Below are 20,771 nucleotides of genomic sequence, written 5' to 3'. Positions count from 1 at the left end.
TTAGGCTTGTAATGCTCTTGCAAAGGACCAGACTTTAGAGCACAGTTTCCTGGTCAGAAAATCCACAACCATCTGTAACCGCAGCTCCTAGAGAGGTCATTTGGATTTTCTATCCTGGCTTGTTTATAGTTTTGTTTTTGTTTTTGTTTTTGAGACAGGATTTCACTGTGTAGCCCTGGCTGTCCTGGCTTCTTTTATTGATTTACTATGATGTGGAAATGTATGCCAAATAAACTCTTTCCTCCCCTGCTTGTTTTTGGTCATAGTGTTTCCTTGCACCAAGAGAAAAAATTAAGGCGAAGTCCTTTGAGGCTTTCTTTGAGGAGATTTTGAGTGCATGTTTATTTTTAGGAACACTGTGAATCATGTGAGTCACAGACACATAAAATTCATCCATGTGCATTATCTCACAACAACAATGCTACCAGGATGAAGTTTGAGGGAGGCAGATTTCATATATAGTTGGAATATAAAACGAAGTTTAGCAATGAAGAAAGATCCTGTCCTAAATCAAAATTACACCCAAAACTGTGTACATAAGCAATTATAATAAGTTAAACCTGTTTTTGGGAAGAGATAAAATGAATTAAATTTTCATTTGGTGGTGGGACACTACTTTAGTTCCTAGATTTGGGAACGAGAGGCAAGGAAGATTCTAATTTTGAAAGCTACACTTAGAAACCATTGCAAATACAAATAACAACAAAAACTTTTGAGAAAGTGTGAAATAAGATTATATTTCAAAGGATTCCCCAGCATGTAATAAGGATACATACTCCACTATGTTCATAGCAGCCCTATTTATAATAGCCAGAAGTTGGAAAGAACCCACATGTCCCTCAACGGAGGAATGGATACAAAAAATGTGACATATATATACACACAATGGAGTACTATTCAGACATTAGAAACACAATGAATTAGCAGGCGCAGGCACTCTGCTGTGGAGAGGTCGGCAGCTGCCATCTTTGTCCCCAGGTGGACTGGACAGGTGACCCCAGGTACTGAGTTATCCTAAGTCTAAGACCTCTGGGGACACAGACCACCTCTGGGGATGCAGACCACAGAGCTGCAGGCTGCCACCTGAGCTCAGGACCTGGGAGAGCAGTGGTTTGTCTGTGTGCCAGCCAGGTGTGGGGCCAGTATCCTGCGGGATCCCTGCTGCCATCTTCACTCCCTGACAGAACTGACTGGCAGCACCAGGTTCAGTCCACAGAGACAACCCAAGTATAACATTGCTTGAGGCAGGAAACATCAGGGCTCCAACAGCAGGGCAGCACATCAGCAATCTGTGCCAGGGGAAACCCAGTCATTGAGTGTTGTGGAAATAGCCTTACAGGCTCAAAGGAGGTTGAAGCACCAGCCAGTGACAACAAGACCAACTAACACCAGTGATAACTAGATGGCAAAAGGCAAGCGTAGGAACGTTACTAAAAGAAATCAAGGCAATATGGCAGCATCTGAACCCAGTTCTCCATTAACAGCAAGTCCTGGATACGCCAACACACCATAAAAACAAGCCTTGGATTTAAAATCACTGGTCGTGATGCTGTTACAGGAACACATGAAGGACATAAATAAATCTCTTAGAGAAATTCAGGAGAAAATGGATCAAAAGTTAGAATCCCTTATAAGAAAAACAAAAAAATCATTAAGGAAATTTAGGAGAATATGGGTCAAAGATAGAAGCCAATATGGAGGAAATGCAAAAATCACTTAAAGAATTACAAGAAAACACAAACAAGCAAGTGAAGGAGCTGAGCAAAACCATCCAGGATCTAAAAACAGAAGTAGAAAAAACTAAAAAAATCACAAAGGGAGACAACTTTGGAGATAGAAAACCTTGGGAAGAAATCAAGGGCCATGGATGCAAATAACAAAAGAATGCAAGAGATGGAAGAAAGAATCTCAGATGCCAAAGATACCATAGAAACCCTGGACTCAACTGTCAAAGAAAATGCAAAGTGCAAAAAGCTTGTAACCTAAAACATCCAGGAAATCCAGGACAGAATGAGAAGGCCAAACCTAAGGATTATAGGCATAGATGAGAGTGAAGATTTACAACTTAAAGGGCCAGCAAATATATTCAATAAAACTATGGAAGAAAATTTCCATAACCTAAAGAGAGAGATGCCCATGAATATACAAGAAGCCTGCAGAACTCCAAACAGACTGGACCAGAACAGAAATACCTCCCGTCACATAATAATCAAAGCCCCAAATGTATTAAACAAAGAAAGAATATTAAAGGCAGTAAGATAAAAAGGCCTAGTAACATATAAAGGAAGACCTATCAGAATCATACCAGACTTCTCACAAGAGACTATGAAAGCTAGAAGATCCTGGGCAGATCTCATGCAGACTCAGAACACAAATGCCAGCCAAAACTACTATACCCAGCAAAACTCTCAATCACCATAGATGGAGAAACCAAGATATTCCATGACAAAACCAAGTTTAACCAATATCTTTCCACAAATCCAGCCCTACAAAGGAAAATAGGAGGAAAACACCAATACAAGCAGGGAAACTTCATCGTGGAAATAGCAAGATAGTAGTAACCTTTCATCAGACCCAAAAGAAGATAACCAATCAAATATAAAAGATAACATCAAAAATGACAGGAAGTAATAATCACTATTCCTTAATATCTCTTAACATCAATGGCCCCAATTCCCCAATAAAAAGACATAGACTAACAGACTGGATACGTAAATAGGACCTTACATTTTGCTGCATACAGGAAACACACCTCAGTGTCAAAGACAAACACTACCTTAGAGTAAAAGGCTGGAAGACAATTTTACAAGCCAATGGTCTCAGGAAACAAGCCGGAGTAGCCACTCTAATATCAAATAAAATTGACTTTCAACCCAAAGTCATCAAAAGAGACACTGAGGGACACTTCTTGCTGGTCAAAGGAAAAATACACCAAGAACTCTCAATCCTGAACATCTATGCTCCAAATGCAACGGCACCCTCATTCATAAAAGAAACTTTACTAAAGCTCAAAGCACACATTGTACCTAACACAATAATTGTGGGTGACTTCAACACTCCACTCTCCTCAATGGACCAATCAGGAAAACAGAAACTAAACAGGGACAGAATGAAACTAATTGAAGCTTTGGACCAATTAGAGTATAGAGTATATATATATATATAACTTTTCATCCTAAAGCATAAGAATATACCTTTTTCTCAGCACCTCATAGTACCTTATTCAAAATCGATCATATAATTGGTCACAAGACAGACCTCAACAAATAAAAGAAAATTGAAATAATCCCATGCCTCCTATCAGATCATTATAGAGTAAAAGTGGTCTTCAATAGCAACAAAAACAACAGAAAGCCCACAAACACAAGGAAACTGAACAATACTCGATGATACCTTGGTCAAGAAATAGAAACTGAGGAAATTCAAAAAATCATCAGATCCTACTGCAAAAGCCTATACTCAACACAACTGGAGAATCTGGAGGAAATGGACAGTTTCCTAGACAGATATCAAACACCAAAATTAAATCAGGATCAAATAGATCATCTAAACAGTCCCATAACCCCTAAAGAAATGAAGAGGTCATAGAAAGTCTCCCAACCAGAAAAAGCATGGGACCAGATGGTTTTAGTGCAGAATTCTAACAGACCTTCAAAGAAGACCCAAGACCAATACTATTCAAACTATTCCCCACAATAGAAACAGAGGAACACTACCCAACTCATTCTACGAAGCCAAAATTACGCTGATACCAAAACCACATAAAGATCCAACAAAGAAAGAAAACTTCAGGCCAATTTCCCTTATGAATATCGATGCAAAAATACTCAATAAAATTCTTGCCAACCGAATCCAAGAACACATCAAAACGATCATCCATTATGACCAAGTAGGCTTCATCCCAGGGATGCAGGGATGGTTCAATATAAGGAAATCCATCAATGCAATCCACTACATAAACAAACTCAAAGAAAAAAAAAACACATGATCATTTCATTAATTGCTGAAAAAGCATTTGACAAAATTCAGCATCCTTTCATGCTAAAAGTCTTGGAAAGAACAGGAATTCAAGACCGATCCCTAAACATAGTTAAAGCAATATACAGCAAACTGGCAGCCAACATCAAACTAAATGGAGAGAAACTTGAAGCAATCCCAGTTTAGGGAAATGACACCCTTCTCAATAGCCACATACAATATAAAGAACCTTGGTGTGACTCTAACCAAACAAGTGAAAGATCTATATGACAGGAACTTCAAGTCTTTGAAGACAGAAATCAAAGAAGACCTCAGAAGATGGAAAAATCTTCCACGCTTTTGGATTGGCAGGATTAATATAGTAAAAATGGCCATCTTGCCAAAAGCAATCTACAGATTCAATGCAATCCCCATCAAAATTCCAACTCAGTACTCCATAGAGTTAGAAAGAGCAATTCTCAAATTCATCTGGAATAACAAAAAATCCAGGATAGCTAAAACTATTCTCAACAGTAAAGAACTTCTGGAAGAATCAGTATCCCAGACCTCAAGCAATACTACAGAGCAACAGTGTTAAAAGTTGCATGGTATTGGCACAGCAATAGGCAAGTGGACCAATGGAATAGAATTGAAAACCCAGTAATGAATCCACACACCTATGGTCACTTGATCTTTGAGAAAGAGCAGAAAACATCCAGTGGAAAAAAGATAGCCTTTTCAACAAATGGTGCTGGTTCAACTGGAGGTCAGCATGCAGAAGAATTCGAATTGATCCATTCTTATCTCCTTGTACTAAGCTCAACTCCAAGTGGATCAAGGACCTCCACATAAAACCAGACACACTGAAACTAATAAAAAAAAAACTGGGGAAAACCCTTGAGGACATGGTCACAGGGGAAAAGTTCCTGAAGAGAACACCAATAGCTTATGCTCTAAGATCAAGAATTGACAAATGGGACCTCATAAATTACAAAGTTTCTGTAAGGCAAAGGACACTGTCAAAAGGACAAAATGGCAACCAACAAATTGGGAAAAGATCTTCACCAACCCTACATCCGATAGTGGGCTAATATCCAATATATACAAAGAACTTAAGAAGTTAGACCCCAGAGAACCAAATGACCCTATTAAAAAATGGGGTACAGATCTAAACAAAGAATTTTCACCGGAAGAAATTCGGATGGCTGAGAAGCACATTAAGAAATGCTCATCATCACTAGTCATTAGGGAAATGCAAATCAAAACAACCCTGAGATTTCACCTCAAGACAATCAGTTTGGCTAAGGTTAAAAACTCAGGAGACAGCAGGTGTTGGTGAGGATGTGGAGAAAGAGGAACACTCCTCCATTGCTGGTGGGATTGCAAGATGGTACAACCACTTTGGAAATCAGTCTGGCGGTTACTCAGAAAACTGAACATGACACTTCCGCAGAACCCTCTGCTATACCACTCCTGGGCATATACCCAGAGGATTCCCCTGCATGCAATAAGGAACATGCTCCACTATGTTCATAGCAGCCTTATTTATAATAGTTAGAAGCTGGAAAGAACCCAGATGTTCGTCAATGGAGGAATGGATACAGAAAATGTGGTATATTTACACAGTGGACTATTAATCAGCAATTAAAAACAATGAATTCATGAAATTGTTAGGCAAATGTTTGGAACTGAAAAATATCATCCAATGTGAGGTAACCCAATCACAAAAGAATACACATGGAATGCAATCACTGATAAGTGAATACTAATTTGCCCAGAAGCTCTGAATACCCAAGACATAAGTACCATATCAAATGACTCCCATGAAGAAGTAAGGAGAGGGCCCTGATCCTGGAAAGGCATGATCCAGCATTGTAGGGGAGTACCAGGACAGAGAAAAAGGAGGGAGGAGATTGGAGAATGGGTGGAGAGAAGGCTTATGGGACATATGGGGAGGGGGAACCAGGAAATGTAATTTAGAATGTGAACAAAGAATTTAGAAACTAGAAATTAATAATAAAAAGAAAAAAGGAAAAAACAAAAATGACAAGATATAAATAAATAAATACATAAATACATAAATAAATACATAAATAAATGGCAATATATAAATGTTTTCTGGAACCAAAAAAAGAAACAATGTATTCATGAAATTCTTAGACAAATGGATGGAGCTGGAGAACATCATCTTAATTGAGGTAACCCAGTCTCAAAAGAACACTCATGGTATGTACTCACTGATAAGCGGATATTAGACTAGAAGCTTGGAATACCCAAGACACAATTCACATGTCAAATGATGTCCAAGAAGAAGGAAGGAGTGGCCCCTGGTTCTGGAAAGCCTCAGTGCAGCAGTGTAGGGGAATTCCAGAACAGGGAAGTGGGAAGGGGTGGATGGGGGAACAGGGGAAAGGAAGAGGGTTTATGGGACTTTCAGGGAGGGGGGAATCAAGGAATGGGGAAATCAATTGAAATGTAAATAAAGAATATATCGAATTTTAAAAAAGTGAAAAAAATGATTATATTCCAAATCCCAGCCCCATCATCCATGGTATTCACAACAAACTGAATTGTGGGATTGCTTGTCTTCTTCTTCTTCTTCTTTTTTTTTTTTTTTTTTTTTTTTTTTTTTTTTTTTTTTTTTTTGAGACAGGGTTTCTTTGTGTAGCCATGACTGTTCTGGAACTCACTCTGTAGACCAGGCTGGCCTCAAACTCAGAAATCCCTCTGCCTCTGTCTCCCAAGTGCTGGGATTAAAGGTGTGCGACACAACCGCCCAGGGCTTTTTTTTTTTTTTTTTTTTTTTTTTTTTTTTTTGCTTGTCTTCTTTATATCATCATTTTCATTTTTTTTTTTTTTTTTAGATATGATCTCACACTAATTGTGGTTCAAGCCTGTATGGAACACATGTAGCCAAAGATGTCCTCTAAGTATCCTTATTGCTCCTGCCTTAATGGCAGGGTATGTTCTAGTGTGTATCCAGGTTGATCACATCTGTATGTATGCAGAGAATGATTGAAGAGCAGACTGTAGAAGAACTCCATATTGTCACTATAAAACATCAGAGTTTTCTTATTTTCTTTAGTCTTTGATGTTTTTGAGTCAGAGTTACTCTGCTCATCCATGGCCTTCCTTGGAATTTCTGTATTATAGGCTGGCCTTGAACTCAGAACTTTCCCTCTCCTGATATGCTGGTATTGATGGTATGGGTTGCCACACATTCCTATTTCTTTCTGTCTATGACTATATTGGCTCTGCCTTTGTTGGAATCCTTGGCAGAATGAGAGTTCAGCTGGGATTCTTTTTTTTATTTGATATATTCTTTATTTACATTTCAAATGAGTTTCCCTTTCCTGAATCCCCCCTCCCCAAAAGTCCCATATGCCCTCTTCCCTCCCTCTGTTCCCCAATCTACCCCTTTCCACTTCCCTGTCCTTGTATTCCCTGATACTGCTGTACTGAACTTTTTCAGGACCAGGGGCCACTCCTTCCTTCTTCTTGGGCATCATTTGATATGTACATTTTCTTGGGTATTCTAAGCTTCTAGGCTAATATCCATTTATCAGTGAGTGAATACCATGAGTATTCTTTTGAGACTGGGTTACCTCACTTAGGATGATGTTCTCCAGTTCCATCCATTTGTCTAAGAATTTCATGAATTCATTGTTTCTAATGGCCGAATAGTACTCCATTGTGCATATATACCACATTTTCTGTATCCATTCCTCCATTGAGGGACATCTGGGTTCTTTCCAGCTTCTGTCTATTATAAATAGGGCTGCTATGAACATAGTGGAGCATGTATCCTTATTACATGCTGGGGAATCCTCTGGGTATATGCCCAGGAGTGGTATAGCAGGGTCCTTTGAAAGTATCATTCCCACTTTTCTGAGTAACCGCCAGCCTGACTTCCAGAGTGGTAATACCAGCTTGCATCCCCACTAGCAGTGGGGGAGTGTTCCTCCTTCTCCACATTCTCGTCAGCACCTGCTTTCTCCTGACTTTTTCATCTTAGCCATTCTGACTGGTATGAGGTAAAATTTCAAGGTTGTTTAGATTTGCATTTCCCTGATGACTAAGGATGTTGAACATTTCTTTAGGTGCTTCTCAGCCATTTGATATTCCTCAGGTGAAAATTCTTTGTTTAGCTCTGTACCCCATTTTTTAAGGGGGATATTTGGCTCTCTGGAGTCTACCTTCTTGAGTTCTTTGTATATCTTGGATATAAGGCCTCTGTCGGATGTAGTGCTGGTAAAGATCTTTACCCAATTTGTTGGTTGCCGTTTTTTCTTTTTGACAATGTCCTTTCAGCTGGGATTCTGATTGGTATTGATTTGGCGACCCATACAAGGTGTGTATGTGTTTGACTGTTCCTGGTTGCCTGAAACATGTATTATTTGGAGTTTAAGGACATGGGTCACTCCCTAAGAATACAAAGAAAGCAAAGAGTGTTTGGGTGCAGTGAAAGATGCCTGAGGTCGAAAGCCATCCTTTAAGATGGTTTTCCCTTTGTTTTCTTGTTTTTACCCTTGAGTCCAGGCTGGTCTGGTAATTGTTATGTAGGTAATGATGACCTTTAACACCTGCTTCTCCTAACTCTAGCTCCCATGCTGAACTACAGGCTTTCTGCACCATGCCTAGCATGGGGTGGTTTGGTATTGAAGGGCTAGAGACGGGAGTCATGGTTTTCAGCCCACTGGATGAGGATTTATCATTTGAGCAAGAGCTGTCATATTTATTTTATTTGGTTTGGTTTTTAGAGATACAGTTTGATTTGTAATACAGACTTTACTTCAATTGATACAATCAAGGGTGGTTTGTGTGGGGGGCAATCTGTGTGTGTGTGTGTGTGTGTGTGTGTGTGTGTGTGAGAGAGAGAGAGAGAGAGAGAGAGAGAGAGAGACCAGGTTTCTCTGTGTATCTCTGGCTGGTCTGGGCTCTGTAGATCAGTCTAACCTGGAACTCAGAGATCTACCTGCCACTGGTTTCAATTGCTGGGATTAAAGGCCTGTGCAACCATATCTGGTTTCCAGGCTTGTTTTGAACTCTTTGTAAGCCCCCATCTTGTTTTGAGGAACAAATAAGAGGAGACTCCTTGCCCATGGCTCTTTATTAGCCTATTGGAAAGTATAGTGGGTCTCTGAGTTTCCAGTGTAGCAGGAAGCCTTTGTCAGGATAACTTTAAAGCACAAAAAATAACATTTTGGGTTGGCATACTTTAGTAAACAAGAACCTGGAGTGAATTAACAAGATCCAGCTCTGAAATTACAGAGAGAAAAAGCAAGGTTAGTAGTTTAGTGACTTACGGAATTTGATGGATTAGGACTTTTATTTTTCTTTCTTTCTTTCTTTTTTTTTTTTTTTTTTTTTGTTTTGTTTTGTTTTGTTTTGTTTTGTTTTGAGACATCATTTCTCTGTTTAGCCCTGGCTGTTCTGGAATTCACTCTGTAGACCAGACTGGCCTCAAACTCAGAAATCCGACTACCTCTGCCTCCAAAGTGCTGGGATTAAAGGCATGTGCCACCACTGCCCAGTGGATTAGGACTTTATTGTAATTTTGCAGGATGATACTGTCTAGGTGCTGAGTCTTAGAGCCTAAATGGTACTTCTGTCATGGACTCAGTTGTGTTAATGCAGCCCTGCTACATTCTACTCTGGTCTTAGTGAACAAATAAAAATGTGGATTCATCCTACTCTAAAGAAGTATATTTGGTCCTTAGTACCACTGATTTTACTGAACAGATATATAATTGGTTAGTTTTTAAGATGCAGGGCCCACCTTTAATCCAATTAGATGAGAATTAAATGTTCCCTCAGTGCTGTTAATTGAACAGTTATTCAGGTGGATTAAGAGAACAGAGACAGGAATCAAAAAAAATTTTTTTTTTTGGTTTTTGGTTTTTTGGATTTGGTTTTTTAAAGACAGGGTTTCTCTGAATAGCCCTGGCTGTTCTGGGACTCACTCTGTGGACCAGGCTGGCCTCAAACTCAGAAATCTGCCTGCCTCTGCCCCCCAGAGTGCTGGGATTACAGGCATGTGCCAGCACCACCACTGCCAGGCTTCAATTCTTTTCATTTATGTCTTTGTGTCTTCCTCTTTTTGATCTTTTCCTCAACCATGATAACATTTTCTCTTATTACTCCATATCAATTACTGTAGGAATAACAGGTTTTCCCCAAGATATACATAACATGTAGTCCTCTTTATCTTTTGAAAAATAAGTCTATGCCTCTTCAATTTTGTAGGACCATTTCTATAGTGGAGCCTAACTATTGTTTTAATTCACAAAAATAGCTTTTAATACCTCTAATTCCTGATAAACCTGAATATTAAATGCATAATAGGGGTTGTTCAGTTTGGAAAGCATCAGGAGAGACCTATTTCATCAAATCATTATTATGTGCCCCCCAAGTAGTCCTAGGGCCACAGTATCATTGGTCTTGTCTAGATGAGTTAGCAGGTATCAGAATAAGGGGAAGGGTCTAGGTTAAAGGTTTTGGAAAATAGACAAGTGTTAGCCCCTTGTAAGTCATTTAACATTAATTGATCTGTCCCTGTTCCCCAAGGGTTTTGTCAGTCACTGGGCTGTCAGTCCAGTTTTTCCCTATTGGTGTGCAGCCCTGGGTCCAGATGTCTAAGCATAATCAGCAATCTTGGCCAACTTCTGGCTGGGAATGATTAGCTCTAAGTCCAGATTCTCTTGCTGTACCATAGAGTATGATTCCTTAGGATCCCCTTCAAACTTTGGCCCTAGCCTATTTTTAATAAGTCTTTATTTTGAGGTTATTTCATTAGTCTAGGCTGTTGTGGAGCTGTCTGGCAGTGTAGTGAAATAGAATTTTCAGACCTCCTCCTTCAAATCTTAAGTCACTTGGAAAGTTGCTTAAGATAAACATTCTCTTGGCCACACATGGTACTCTATAGGTCACAGGTCAGAGTATGTGGACTGGGTGTCAAGGTTTCTAGGAAAAGACGAACAGAGACACCTTTTTGAGGGGGCAGGGGGCTTTGGATTTGTTTTTTTTGTTTTTGAGACAGGGTTTCTCTGTATAGCCTGGATGTCTTGAAGCTGACTGTAGACCAGGCTGGCCTTGAACTCCCAGATTGCAGGCATGCACCACCACTGCCTGGCTCAGAGACACCTTTTTGTTGAGATAAAATACCATGACCTAGGCTACTTGTATGGAAAGTTTATTTTTGTGCTGAGTCTAGGCTGCTCTTCAGGACATTTTCATGCCTTCAAAACCAGTACCACCTTGATGACTCATACACATCACCAAGTCCAGCTGGAGCACGAGGCATAACCTTGGCTATCTCTGGAACACAGCTTCTTTGTACTCCTAGAAAACACTCCCCAGAAGATTTCACCTCAATGATGCTCTCTTTTTTAATCATCATGAAATTCTTAGCTCCAGCTAACCAGAATCAATTATCCTACCAATGCAAAGGTTTCTCTTTAGTAGTTCTGTTATCTTGTTAATCACAGCTGTTTCTTCAGTTCCAGCTAACCAAAACCACAGAATCTTCACAATCTAAACAGCAACAGCCCTGATAAGAGTCTATAATCTTCCATCTGAAATTTCACAAGCCAGGCCTCCATCAGTTTGCCCTGTTCTCAACATTATCTTTCAAACTCTACTGAACATTCCACTGAGCTCTTAACATCCAATGGCTCTTCTAGACCAAAGGTCCAAAGTCCTTCCAGAGTCCTGCCCAAAACATGGTTAGTTTGTCACAGGAACACACCACTATGCTGGTACCATTTGTCTCAGTCAGGGTTTCTATTCCAGCACAAACATCATGACCAAAAGGCAAGTTGCGGAGGAAGGGGTTTATTCAGTTTATACTTCCACATTACTGTTGATAACTAAACAATGTCAGGGCAGAAACTCAGGCAGGTCAGGAAGCAGAAGCTGATGCAGAAGCCATGGGTGGATATTATTTACAGGCTTGCAGACCCTGGCTTTCTCATCTTGCTTTCTTATAGAACCCAAGACTACCAGGTCAGGGATGGCACCATCCACAATGGCACTACCACCCTTGATCACCAAATGTGAAAATGCCTTACACCTGATCACATGGAGGCATTTCCTCAAGGGAGTCTCCTTTCTCTGTGGTAACTCCAGCTTCTGACAAGTTGATACACAAAGCCAGCCAGTACAATCCCTGAGTGCAAAAATCTCCAGTTGGTCCCCACTCTTGCGCCCAACCCTGCCAGCAAGGAAAGACGCAACAGGACCAGGTTTTTCTCTGCAACGATTTATTCAGGACTTTTTCTTTGTTCTTCTTACTGGGGCCCCGAGCCCTCTCCCAGCTGCCCTTATATAGCTATTCGCCTCGTCTGCAGAAGATAGATAGTGCACCGCTTCCTGATAGGTGAACTAAGTGAATTCTTCATTAGCATATAAGTGTGATAACATACACAGCACATTGCACATGTACTAAAGTTGTTTACCACCAGAGAGCTGCATCTGGCCAGCACCATCTTGTAATGGCGAATGAACAAAGGTGGCTTACTACATTTCTCCCTTTTTTGTTTTATAGAAGCCGTCCCAGGTCAGGGCTAATCAGGTCACTGGCATTCTGTTTACCAATGACCCCTGTCTTAGGTCATCTCTGCCACGACTTGGTCTTACCCGTCAAAGGGTTACCCTATCACTCACCAGGCCCCATATCTTAGGTTGATCCAAGCACTGAGAAGTTGCCCGTCTTTGTGTATCATTGGGTTTAAAACAGTATTGTATGTTCCGTGTACCCTGGAGCGAAAGCTTCTAAGATTTTAGGGAGGTCAGCTAAATAGAGATGTCTTCTTGGGTGTCTATGGCTATGAGATCCTGATAAACTATTGCTCTATGAGCTGCATGATCTTGTCTGATGGGGCAGAAGCACCAAAGGCAGATGAAAGCTGCTAAGCACATAAGGGCGACTATTGCTAACATGCCAGCCCACTCTTTGATCCAAGAAAAGGCGTTGGAGATCCATGATGACGGTCCTTCAGCCAAAGACACATCCAATCAAGTGGAATTCACGGCCACGATAGCCATACGGAGTTGGTCCATCGGGGCATCAAATTCACTAGTCCAATTTCCTAAAAGATACTTAGACATTTGTTTAGACAAATTCGTAGCTCTTGTAAAATTCTCATACTGAATGCTGGTAATACATAAACTAGAATACTTCCACTGACATTCCAATTGGGGTAGCTGCCAAAAGGTCTCAATTTGTTCTTTACTAAATCAATTCTTTGGTTTATAACCATTAAGCCTCCTTTCAGTTGACCATTAAGGCTCGATTGCACATCAATTGCATGAGCAATGCTAGATGAGAGATTATTTAGGGCATGAGCCATCAGGTAACATATTATCTCCAAATGCAAAGCATAGACTACCAGGCAAGGTCATATTTCTATTTTGACCTATTCCAGCTATTTCTTTATCTAAAGGTAAATAGGAAATATCAAAAGTTTTGTTAACACTAAAAAGACGAGAAAACAATTTGGCATCATGGTGTATCAAAATTAAACATGCCATTGGTTTCCAATAAAGCACAAAATTTTCAACATACAAGCAAATTGTAAAAGGATTAAAAGTATAATGTATAAGTTGAAAAATATTTAATATCATTGTCAGCTCTGCTAACTGAGCTGAGCCCAGGTGTTTTTATAGCCACCTGTTGATTATAAATAAGATATCTAGCTCTTCTTTCAGAGAGCCATCTATGAAAATCAAGAGTATTTTTATGTAGAGGCTATAAAGATCATATTAGGAAATACAACCTCAGGCATATCTAAGAAACATTATTAATTTATCTTGAGGACAACAGCAATGCCAATAAGTGAATTCTTCCATCTCATCTAGGCATTGGCATGCCTAGTGATAGGAACCCATATATATTTAGCAAGGCTTTTCTTGGCATCTAAATTTTAAAATTTTCTTAAATATATATATGCGTTAAAAATATATATCTATAATTTAAATTATATGCACAGGGATATCATTTCCCCTCTGTTTTTCTTTTTTAAGAAGATATTGTTTTGTTTTGTAAAAATGTTTAATATCACCTCATCTTTGAGAATCAAATTGTTAAAGATATGTCAAATGAATAGTCTTTATTCATTAAATAGCCAGTTTTATTGTTTGTCCCAATCTAAGTTGGAACACCAAGTATATATCATAATATATGCAATAACTAAGTAACTATAGAAAATAAACATAGAATTCTCAGTTGCCCTTTGCTAGAGTGGCTGTAACTAGAATGCCCCAAAATAAATCATAGTTATATGCCCATATTTTGATTTTTTAAATTAGAAATATGAGTATCAATTATCTGTAAAAGTTAATTAAGTCCTCTAGAATCAACATCATTATGTGGTAGAAGTAGAAATTTAGGACATCAAGAATAAATTTTTATAATTTTATGTATATAAAAATATAAAATTATTTTTAAGCCATTATTTTTGATGATATAAATAATAAATGTGCTTTCTATATACCCTGAATGTTTCTATATACCCTCTTTGGGATACAAACTTTATGTGCCTTGTCCCAAAGGGTCCTGTCCAGGCACCGTTTTAAAGATTAAATTATAAATAAGTATATTGTAGTTGTCTTCAGACATACCAGAAGAGGGCGTTCGATCTCATCACAGGTGGTTGTGTGTCACCATGTCGTCATTAGGATAATAATAGTCTTCATAAATGTTAATAATATCATTTATAATGTTTATATACGTATGTTTTCATTTTGTATTGACAAGAACTCTGCATGCAAAGTGGCTTCAACACCTATCATTATCCTGTTTTGAAATGGAAAAACTGAGATTCATATCTTATAGAAATCTAGAAAATGGGAGCACAACAGCTGAAGCTAAATCACATCCTGATGGATGCTATGCAAGAGGGAACTGGTGGAGAAGGAACAAAGAAATCTGTAACTGGTTGTGATCAAATTAGTTGTAAACACCACTACTCACAGACCAACTCACCTGAACCACCATAAAGGGAGCGGAGGTCCCAAAGTTTCTGACCGATTCAGCTAAAGATTTAATAAATTTAAAATCTAGGGCTTCATAAGCCCTCTGGCCCTACAGATCCTGGAGTATTGGATAAGCCAAAGAGAGCTCCATGCGCACCGCCCCCAGACTTCTGGGCAAAAGGAACACCCAGAAAGTACAGGGGATGGAGTGGGGGGGGGCGCACTGAGAACAGCAATTCCTTCATAAAAGGGTGGCTGGGAATGGTAGCACAGCCAGCAATCTTCAACAAGTTTAGGGGAAGTTTTATTTAAAATGAGAAATGTCTGATTAACTAAAGAAAGTACAAGATTTTTAGTGGGAGCTGGCAGTACAGGCAGTGTAGTGGCTGATGGCTTAGCTGGTGACTGGAGGGGAAATACAGTAGGTAGGGAAGTGTCTTTAATAGAAGGAGTACAGGTGGCATCATTCCTTTAGGAGGAATAGGATGAGGTACCAACACAGAATTAGGTCCCATTGGGACTGGCTGGGCATGATATAACGGCTCTTTAAGGAGCTTAATGGAGAAAATAATACCTGCATCAAAGCCAAGCACATAGAGGCGAAGACCCCATTCATAGCCTATTTGTCAATGTGGATTGGGAGATTTTGCATGAGTGGTAAACCTAATTTGTAAAGGTGTGTACCATCCCTTTGTAGAAGAATTAGAGGTCTTGATGACTCATCATCTGTTAGAAAACTAGCTGAGGATGTAACATTGTGTTTTACTTAGATGTAACCCCACAGGAGAAGTCCAGAGGCTCCCCCAAAGGTCCCAAACAACCAAAGTAAATCCTGTGGATATCTTAAAGAAAATAAATGGCAGGCCACACTCTATCTGGTCTACACTTGAAATCTGTAAAATTTAAATATATGGCCTTTTGACACCCTAAAGGGGGGCAATCAGTAGTAACCAATATATCCCTTTAATCTGTTTATAATTTGTCCAATTTTTAGCTAAATAAATTTGCCATGCAAAGAAGGATATTGAGTCCGTAGATGTCCGTGATGTCAGCATTATTAGGAGGCATCCAAAAGTGTTGAGGACTGTGGCCATTTTCAATGATTATAATCAGCATCATTCTTTGTCTCACCATTAGCATACTTTGGCAGCTAGCATGTTCCTTCAGCACCCTGCAGAAAAAACACAAACATGCCCTCTCTCTATACTCAGAGAGTTCCCTGGCATTAAAATTTAAAAAATTTTGTGGTATATAGAGATGTGATTTTCCTCTCTTTTGTTATAAAGATATTGTAAAGTTTTATGGGCCTGTTCCATAATATTTTGTCTTTGAGAATTATGAGGAATCTCAGTAATATGACCAACAAATTGTTAAAACATCTCAAATGACTGGCTATAATAATCAGTTATAATATTTGTCTTAATCTGATTTGGAACATCCAATAGAGAAAAATAACATGTAATGACCAATTTTATTTTATTTTTTGTTTCTTATGTTAAACCAGTTATAACTAGAAGGCTTAAAAAGCTGTCAATAGTCATATGTATATTTTTAATTAATATTTTTAAACTTGAATTGTATTTGTATAAATAGTTGTAAAAGTTAAGAATTAGTAGCATTAAAAAAGAAACAATTTCAAGCAATTGTAAACCATGAGCTATATATGTATATTTTTAATATAAAAATTAAAAGTTTGATTTTTAACATTTTAAAAAGAGGAGCTACAGCACCCAATTCAATTATCTGTGCTGAAACAAGGGGACACTCAAAAGAATAAACATGTGATTTGATTATATGAGCTTTACTCCCACAGTAGATGCATTTTTATAGGATGCATGTATAAATCTATAAAAATATAAAACATGTATGGAGGCAATTTTTTTTAACAATATATCTTTTGAATGACAATTATTAATTTTTTAAACAGGTTTGCCATGTAATACATTAACTATCACTAATAATTAATTTGATTGCTGTTTAAAACAAGGAACATTTTATCATGCTCTTAAAACATTCCTTTTAAAAATATTTCTATGATTTTATTTTGCAACATTTTATTATTACACCAAATCTTCATTGGAGGATGTCAAAACCTTATTTGGAGAGATTTTATATTAATGTTCTCTTTGTCAAGGAATGAAAGTAAACATATATCATAAACTGTTAGCAAATACTTATGGTAGCTTTCTCCAAGTTATGTCTGTCAATATTTATTTTGTATTTACCTTAAGAACATCAGAGGCTTAAATCCTCTTGTGGCACGCTTAAAGCAGTGTCTTAGCCAAATAATTTATCTTAACATTTTTTTTAAAGTTAGTTTATGTTTAACCTTTCACGGATCTAAGTTTGAACTTTATTTTGAACCACATCTGTATGAATCTGTTAAAAAATGTTCTTTTGGCCAGAAACTCTCTAGGTAAAGCCTGTAAGATAAGGCCAGACCTACATCTATCAGTCCTGCAAGGAGTAGCCTGTAACCAGACCTCACTGTATGAAGGCCAAATAACAAAAGGAACCTGTAATATCAAATCATAACTACAATTTTTTGAAAGCAAAACCCATTTTTAAACAATTTTTTCTCCTTAAAAATAATGGCAAACACATTACTTTCATATTGCAAAGTTTGTCTATCAGCTTGTGTGTTTGATTGTATGACAGTGTAACTTACTGAAGAGACATTATTTTAAGTCTTATTTTTTATATGTCTGAGTTCTAGGATAAGAATCACATAAAACATTATGTCAATTTAAAAATATCTTAGAGGCCTGTTTTTCTTGGCTTCTGTCATGTCACGTGTTGCTTAAGATAGCTTTAACCCTAAATCGTCAGATTTAAACTTACCTTTGTTAACATCATTATATTTTTTAAATCATGTCCAATAACTTATGAGCCAATAATCTATAGTAAAGGCATGTAAAACATTTATACCTTTAAGACCAATTAGAAATAAAGATGAAGCAATTAGACAAATCTCATTAATTTAAACCAAATATATATATTTGGTTTAATATATATATATATATATATATATATATATATATATATATTTCCAGCTGTAATATCAGAGGAATAAAGCACTTTGAACTCAGTCATCACCATGGTAGAAATTTTTCTAGGAGAATTAACCATTGAGGATGAGGCTGCTGGCCCCTTAAGAAGTAGCTTTTTCTCCAGCTGTGTTTAACTCGCAGTTAAGAATGTGAGGCACCTTTAATCATCTTCCTCTGTGTAAATTGCAGACTAGCAGGACTGCCAGTCGATAATGCTTTTTTTTTCTTCTCAACATATAACATAAACATAACAATCATTTAGCCACTCAAACAATAGACAACATGAATTGACACACATATAGACAGGTTTTGGTGCACCAAAAACAGACAACAGACAAAAATGGAACTTGATGTCCCAAAAAGATCCAAATATCTTAACCAGAATTAAGGATATCTCCAGTAGGATTCAGAGAGAAAATAGGACGTCTCCCATTTTCCTCTCCTTCCCAGGAAAATTTTGAAATTAGCTTTTAACCAGTATTATTATTATTATTATTATTATTATTATTATTGTTTTTGATACTATGTCCTGTACATGGAAAAACTGCTTTTCTGAAACCTGCTTTTTCTCTTGTTTAAGACTTAACTCCTTATCTTCTTTTTCTTCTGGGAATTCTGCCAGAGAAGGGAGGGGAGGCACAGTGGCAACCACTGATAGTTATTCCAGAGTGCCCTGCTTTTTTTTTTAACTCCTATTAAGTTCATAAAAAGAGAAAGAGGTTTGGTACCAGTAGAAATGCCTCTAAGCAAACTGCTCCTTCATGTAGCCCCGAGACTTGAGAGATTGCATGGACTGGCTTTCTCTATGCTCTTGTAGAGCTCTATTCCCTTGCTTCTTTGCTTCCTCACAGTTTTTTTCCTCCAAACAAGCTCTTACTAGCTTCCAAATGGGCCTCATGCCTGGTTTAAGATCTCTCTTTTCCCATGCCCTATCTAAGTCCTTGCCTAGTTTATCCCAAGAAGCAGTAGACAGGCTCCCAGAGACCGCAAACCACGGAGCAGCTGACTCACAGGAGTCTATAAAGCATTGTATGTTTTTTGAGCTTAGTTGTATACCTCTTGTGTTGAACAAGTCCTTCAGGGCTATGAACACAGGATGACTGGCATAATTTCCCATCTTGTGGCCACATTTATTTACACGTTTATTTACACGTTTATTTACACGCAGATTAGCACAGGCACTTTAGGTTTTGTTTTGACTAAACAAGCACACAGTTGACTGGGGTTTTATGGCACCCACAGGCGAGAAAGATGATCAAAGCAGCAATTGTAAAGATAGTAATCAGCAGCTCAAGCAGCAAGTAATGATCCATTAATACTCAATTGTCACCTTGCCTGTGATCTTTCCCAGCTGGAAGCCTGATCATCGCCCTACAGGCGAACTTTATTGTTCCTTTTTCCAGGAAGTTTTATTGTCCCCACTCCCCCAGGGAACTTACCGGTACCTCTCCTGGCGTTGAGAGTTCTGAACCAAAAGAAGTCCCGGTAAGGACCACCAGTTCTTGCGCCCAATCCTGCCAGCAAGGAAAGACGCAACAGGACCAGGTTCTTCTCTGCAATGCTTTATTCAGGACTTTTTCTTTGTTCTTCCTACTGGGGCCCCGAGCCCTCTCCCAGCCGCCCTTATATAGCTATTCAGCCTCGTCTGCAGAAGATAGATAGTGCACTGCTTCCTGATAGGTGAACTAAGTGAATTCTTCATTAGCATATAAGTGTGATAACATACACAGCACATTGCGCATGTACTAAAGTTGTTTATCACCAGAGAGCTGCATCTGGCCAGCGCCATCTTGTAATGGCGAATGAACAAAGGTGGCTTACTACACCCCACCATCATCCCGCAGATATGGTCCTCCTTCATGTTGCTTGCTCTATCCACAGCATAGGATGCTACAGCTCCCACCTTCAGGATTTCCAGACTTGTACCTCCTAACCCCTCAGGTGTCAGTGTTAAGATGCTCTCTGATATTGACTCCAGCTCTCATTATGTTATCTGGTTAGGTGAGATGAAGTTTCAATCTAGACTCAACCTGTGGCCGTTATCCTTCATCCAATGAATACTGAGAGCAGAAGCTTGTCCCATGCCCCATTGCAAAGGCCACAGTCACATTTCTATGTGTGCATTCCTGTTTGGGGAGGTGGTCATGGTTGATACAAGTTGAGGTGGAAGGGCAAGCCAGGGGAGTCATTCTCTTCTCCAAGCATGTGGATTCACTTCACTGAACTTTGATGCTCAGGCTTAATGACAAATGCTCTCGCAAACTGTGTCATCTCACAAGGATGTGCAGCATCCTGGTTAAAAGAAAGCATGTTGCTGGGCGATGGTGGCACACACCTGTAATGCCAGCACTTGGGAGGCAGAGGCAGGTGGATTTCTGAGTTTGAGGCCAGCCTGGTCTACAAAGTGAGTTCCAGGACAGCCAGGGCTACACAGAGAAACCCTGTCTCGAAAAAATCAAAAACAAACAAACAAACAAAAAAAGAAGAAGAAAAGAAAACAGGTTTAGTTTTGAGACTATGTGGCTCTAGCTGGTCTAAAGTTAGCTGTGTAGTCTTGACTAGCCTTAGTCTCACAGAACTCCTACTCTGCCCCTTCCAGGCTGGGAGTAGATGTGTGGCCACCATACCCTGCTGAGCTCCCACTTTCATCTGCCTTCCCCTGGCAGCCTGGTGCTGATCCTGTCCTTTCAGACACACCCTCTACTTTGTACTTTTATAGAGAACAGAGGCCACAAGACATTGTGATTTGGGGACTGAGGCTATAGAAAGATAATTGGATCAGATGGTTAG

General features: G+C 38.9%; 1 long non-coding RNA gene across 1 annotated transcript; it reads right to left on the bottom strand.

Moving 5' to 3' along the window:
* Positions 1 to 11,798: 11,798 nt before the first annotated feature.
* Positions 11,799 to 19,567, bottom strand: LOC127681001 (uncharacterized). The gene is made up of 3 exons (XR_007977050.1): positions 19,421 to 19,567; positions 14,942 to 16,102; positions 11,799 to 14,752 (listed from the first exon to the last, which is right to left on the bottom strand). It is a non-coding gene; the product is annotated as an uncharacterized LOC127681001 (long non-coding RNA).
* Positions 19,568 to 20,771: the final 1,204 nt, after the last annotated feature.

The sequence above is a fragment of the Apodemus sylvaticus genome, chromosome 3, assembly GCF_947179515.1.
Source record: "Apodemus sylvaticus chromosome 3, mApoSyl1.1, whole genome shotgun sequence".
Classification (NCBI taxonomy): domain Eukaryota; kingdom Metazoa; phylum Chordata; class Mammalia; order Rodentia; family Muridae; genus Apodemus; species Apodemus sylvaticus.
Note: the sequence above shows the minus strand (reverse complement) of the source record. Positions and strands in the feature narration are given on the sequence as shown.